This window comes from Passer domesticus, chromosome 4 (genome assembly GCF_036417665.1).
Source record: "Passer domesticus isolate bPasDom1 chromosome 4, bPasDom1.hap1, whole genome shotgun sequence".
Taxonomy (NCBI): Eukaryota; Metazoa; Chordata; class Aves; order Passeriformes; family Passeridae; genus Passer; species Passer domesticus.
The window spans coordinates 70,787,750-70,793,604 of NC_087477.1; the positions used below are offsets into that span (position 1 = coordinate 70,787,750).

The 5,855-nt window shown below is 41.7% G+C and overlaps 1 long non-coding RNA gene across 1 annotated transcript; it reads left to right on the top strand.

Annotated features, from left to right (window-relative positions):
* The first annotated feature begins 1,512 nt into the window (after positions 1 to 1,512).
* On the top strand, positions 1,513 to 5,597 carry LOC135300085 (uncharacterized). The gene is made up of 2 exons (XR_010361963.1): positions 1,513 to 2,192; positions 5,314 to 5,597. It is a non-coding gene; the product is annotated as an uncharacterized LOC135300085 (long non-coding RNA).
* Positions 5,598 to 5,855: the final 258 nt, after the last annotated feature.

Below are 5,855 nucleotides of genomic sequence, written 5' to 3' on the forward strand. Positions count from 1 at the left end.
ATTGCTGAATTGTCTTTGTTAGTTTCGTCTTTCTCTCAGGGTTCTGCAAAATGTCCTTGTGGTTCATCAATTCTGCATTCCTAGTGTCCAGTTTCAGCAATATATCTCTTGCCCAGGTCTGAAATCACTGAAGCATATCTAGGTTGATTACAGCTGTTATAGTGAAACTTAAGGTTTCAGTAATTTTCCCCAACCGTGTTCCCACTAGAGCAGCTAGTGGCAAACTTTGTTGTGTGAATTAATGCACAGAGGTAACCAGGGTGATCACTGAGCCCCAAGCTGAAGTGCAAAGAGTGGATTTATTTCATTATTTCCCTGACAACACTGGGTGGCAGAGACACAGGCTCAGTTCATCCTAGGAAATGGAGGCACATGAGGACACAGGCTCTGTCAGCCTCAGTTCAGGCCATGAGGATGGGCAGGGGGTCACTGCCTGCCCTGTTTATCAAAGGCTTCACACATGCACAGTTTATCCCGAGGCTGTGCTTCCATGATCTCCCTCTCCCAGCAGGAGGCTCAAGTATGTGTATGAGTGTGTTATCCCTACACAGCACCCCTGCTTCCTCAAAACAGGTAGAGGATCAACAACACTAGGCGTAATAAATGGAGTTTTCCCACACTGACATCCTGAGCAGAACTATTCCCTCCTCACCAAATCTTCCAGTTTTAACCCCTTGCTCCCAGCACTTGCTAAGTGCTGGCTACAGTGGCATATGAAAGAGTGGAAAATGAGACTTCTTATGATTCATTGAAACAATTAATTATAAAAATTATTTAAAACTATTGGAATTGTTATTAGGAAAGTTATATAATTTCCAACACTTCTCCCCAGGAAAGTAAAAAAAAAAAGTGCTGGAAAACCACTGGTGATAACTGAAGCTGAAAATGAAGAAGGGCACTTTTTTGAGACAAACAGAATTTCTCTGAGCCATTGCAATACCTTCACATAACAGCTTCTCCTGTCCCCTTTCAGGACACTGATAAAACTATAGCCAAGTGGATATGGTTTTTTCACTCTATAGGCTGCAATAATGCAATAGTACAGTCTACTAAACTCAGGGAATGCGCTTTGTACAGCTAAACTTCGTTGAGTGGAACATTTTGGCTTCCAGGGTAAAAATATACCATTTTGTAACCATTCAGAGCACTTAAAAAGAGAAATACCACAATGACAGTAGCCAGGATTTCAAACAGCAAGAGCAGAAGTTTCAGTTCCTGAGTTCCCCAGCCCCGCATATTGCAGTCTGGGACTTTGAGGGAGCCAGCTGAGTTGTTTCCGTGGCTGTTCTTGGTGCTGCTCGACACGCTCCCTCTTCCAGCGGCTGAGCAAAGCGCGTGCAGCACCTGGCGCATTCCCGGTGTTTCCGCAGGCACAGGGAGGAGCTGCCGAGCGGATCCGCTCCCGGTGCCGGGGCAGGCCCGCGGCGGGGCCGCAGCGCCTCCGCTCGGCTCGCGGGGCTCTGCTGCCCTCCAGCGGCCGCCGCCGCGCCCCGCACCCAGCCCGCTGAGGGCCCGAGGGAATCCCGCCTGGAGCGGGAAACGCGCCGCCCTCGCGTTTTCCGGTCCCCTCGTGCCGGGACGTTTCTGGTATTTCCACCCAGTCCCCGTTCGCCGGTGACCTCACCACAGCACGGACGCAGGCACAGCCGCGGCCCCGTCCCGGGCTCCGTGGCAGCGCCGCCGCTGCTCGGGCTGGGTTAGCGGCCGCCCCAGCGAGCAGCCCGGTTTTACGGCTTACAGGAAGCACTGTCATGTAGACCTCAGCTCATTTATCAAATCCTTTGATTCGGGAAGTAGATTTCAGCGTAGGGGTGAAGGCTGTGGGCTGTGCAATCACACAAGCCTGGGTCCTTTGGGAGCTCAGCAGATGCAAGTCAGGCTGAAGAGGAGAAGAGCCAGCTGAGAGTGTGGTCAGGGCAGAAACTTGGAACGAGGTTCTGAACCCCTGGAGCCGCTGCAATGGCTTTTCAGCAACAGCCTGTGAGCAGGCATTAATTTGGGCGTAGCTTGGACGCTTTTTTGAAGTAAGCAATGCTTACCTGCAAGAAGGAGACCCAGGGCCAGCTAGAGACCCTCCTGGCAGCATGTTCCCTGCCGGTGGCTGAGCTAAGAAAAGCCTGGGGTAAGGGCCTGGGGACTGCAGCCATCAGCCAGCACATCTCCAGTGGCAGCCCCCAGGAAGCAAGACAGTGGTGAGCATCCCAGGGTACCTTAAAAAAGAGAATGGGGAGGAAGTATGGACTGAACAAAAGCAAATATTAATATTCGATCAGTTAGATTGAAAACACACCCGATTACAAGTCAGCAGTTCTCCCTCATCATTTATTTTTGTGGTTCACAACTATTCCTTAAAAAATATTTGAAACTACCTATGGATAGAATAACAGTCTTCAGCAGGCAGTAAAATGAGTTCATGGTATGATGTGTCCTGTAAACCAATACAGCAGGAGAAATCTGAAATAGAGTCTTGCATTTTACGCAGAAATTAGAAAATTAGTGCTTAGCCAAATACCATTAAAAAGTCATAATACTCTTTTCAGGCCTTTCAGATTTCAAATTCCATTGCCTTAGATTTCTCTAGGTATTGCAACTATTATGAGTTTTTTCAGATAACTACCCATTCTGTGAAATTTTGTTTTGCTATCTGTGAGGAAATTAGAGACAGGCAGAAGATTTTCCCTCTTAAATCTATACATAGTTAAACCCTGTTAAAGCTATAGAGGTCTTAAATAGCATTCCTTTATTTAAAAGAACTTTATTATGTGACTTTTTCGAAAAGGATCTTAGTTTGATATTAAAAAAAAACAGTAATAATGCAAATTCAGACTGCTCAATGAGTGCCTTTTTCTTTGGAATAATGAGGAAGAGCGAAATATGAGTTGGGGGCCATTTTTGGTTTTGTTTTTCTCCAGTAACTCAGAAATCCAGGACATCATTAGCACTTGTGTTTTACTTTTGTATCTATGGATTTTAATTCCTGAAGAAGCAAAGGTGAAGAATTAGTAAAAGGAAATATTTTTTCATTGTTGTCAAGATTCTAAAATTAGTAAATATATGTTTCAGTCAAGCCTGAGAACAGCATTTTTTTTTTGGCTGTTCAGCATCCCAAAGCACTGGAGCTGCTCTGTCAGCACAAAGTACCATGAATAGCATGAAACGTGCTTTATGAAATATGAGTCTTCAGTACAACCCTATGTCATGATGTGGTATCAAAACTGCTTCATTTTGGGGGCATCTTTTAAGGGGCATCTTTTAATTTTTTAATTCATTTTCTTCAGCTCATCTTAAATAGATATGAAAACATTAACCATTTTTTATAGCTTCTGGCTTACATTTTTTCTTGCACCTGCAGATGCTGTGAAGTGTTGCTGACATCTGATAGTTAAGGATGCCAATGCTGTACCTGTGCAAGCCTATTACTATAGAAGTTATTTCCCAGTTTATCATTTGAAGCAAAAAGAACCTGAATTTTAGAAAATGCTGCAGAGTCACAATTTTTTAATAATTAAGATACCTGGGTTTTAAGTTTCCTGCTGCTATGCCAGCTTTAGCGATAAATGAATTTTAAATATCCCTTTGATGAGTGACAGGTGTCTATTGAGCTCTCGTTGTGGTGAACTACCATTTCATCTCCATTCAAAAAGTCCCATTGCTTTTTTACATCAATCGTTCTCTCTCCAATCTAATATTAAGGAAGAAAGGTGTAATGTTTTATATTTGTACAATCACAAAAGAAATCTTACCAAATTCCTTGATCTTCTGACACAGTCATAAGCATAGTGAGAGGAAAAGTTGTATCATATTACCAAGCAGCTCAAAAACAGACCCTCAAAAACCTTGGTGCTCACATCTCTGAAAAACAACTTTGTAAGCATCAGGTACAGCCCACTGAATATTATAAACTCATGATTATCATCTCTGCTGTTTATCAGCAATAAGATCTAATAAAAAGTCACACTTGCTCCCTATACACTACACCTGCAGATATTTCTATTTGATATGTACCCAGAAGTGAAGGATGATAATAAATTACTTGAGGAGAAGAACTCTGTTGGGAGAAAAACTCTGCTGGCAGAATATCAGATACCTGGGGGCTTCTCTTTGAGGACTGGTACACCTCATTTCTGCAGCTTTTACAAGCTGCTTTGGAAGGAAGTAGATACAAACAGCTTATGGTGGGGAAAAACTTACAGGTATATGTATCCTGATTTTTTTTTCCTATACATGTGTTCAGTCTTGTAATCACCACTGAAAAAATGTGCACTGTTGTAGAAAGGATTTCTATTTTTAAATAAAAGCCAGTTAATTTACTTTGAACAGATAATGGATGCAGGTAATCTTTTGAATACATCTAATGAGCGTATTTGGCTTTTTTAAGTCAATTTTCTGTCTCAAAAGGCATCCTTAGTAATATTTTTAGTTGCAGTAAATAATTTCATAAAATAATGAGGTTTTCAACAGAGAATTTGGTCAAGTTAGAATTCCAAGACTAGAATACATTTCCTAGCAACTGCAGATTGGCATTTTTTTCAAGAGAATACAGTCTTCATCTCCATTTCTGGAAACTATTCCATGTGAAGAGAACCAGCACAGTAAAATTTTAATGGAGACACTCCTTATGCTGTTACTTTACACTACACTACTTTTGTAGTGCATTTTAATCTGCTTTTTTATTGCTAAAACATGGCCTGGAGTTAAAATTGATTAAATTTACTAAGTCCTTAAAATGAACTATTTTTCTGCATAAGATCTTGAGTTTAGACTTGTAGCTTTAAACAGCCTTTTTATTCTAGAAGCAAATTAATAATCTGTTTTCATGTTACTAACGAGAGTTTCTGAGAGTTTTGCTTAAATAAATGGCCCCAAGACCCCATTTATCTCTTCAAAAGAACTTTAAAGCACTTGCCCAAGCCACATCACTGACCTATTTAGGAACACAGAATGCTGCATGGATTGCTAGTGCATTTAACTATATTTTGGCAGAACTAAAATTAATAAGTGCAAATAGCTCCACTTTTCCACTGTAATGCAATTTCACCAATATTAAATTTATTTAATTCATATTCCTAATTTTTTGTAACAAATGTTTATCAAGACAATTCATAACACAGTTAGAAACATCATGAGGTATGTGTTCAATATTGTGCTTAAAAGTCAGTCATCAACTGACCAAGACAAAATATGGGTGTATGATCCATTCTTTTTATGCTCAGAAGTGTATTTGTTTCTCACTGTCATCCTTATTCCAAGTTTCAAAGGTGGGCTTCAAAATCCACTACAGCTGATGGAGGTATTTCCATTGATTTTCACTAGGCTTTGGTCAAGCCCCAGATGTCAATGAACAAGCTGAAACTCACTGAATCTCCTTGTTTACAGAAGTGATGAAGCAGGTCAAAATCCTCATTTAATCTCACTGTGGGGGATAGGCCACTGATGAAAGAGCACACTGGCAAAAAGGCGGATTTTGAAGAGACGGACCTGAAACAACCTGCTGTGCAAGTGCCATTTAATTACCTTGGCTCTCTGATCTTAATTCCTCTTGATACAACCTGCTGCAGACTGAACATGTCAGAATAAACATAAGGCTGTTTCTGTTCCCTGTCTTTGTTTTCAATTACCTTTGATGTTGGCATAATGGATGAATGTACACGATGTTGTAGAGTGCAGTGGGAAGACCTGTAAGCTTGAGGGGAGTTTTACCCCATGGGTGAGGCTGTGTGGCCCTGTCAGACCACCCAGGGAAATCCTTGACTCCGGCTGTTTCCCTCCACCCAAAAGCCCAATGACTTTGTGTTGCCCTTTCCACTCATGGACATCCTTCTAGGTTTGAGGTCAGAAAAAATTGAACTGTCTCC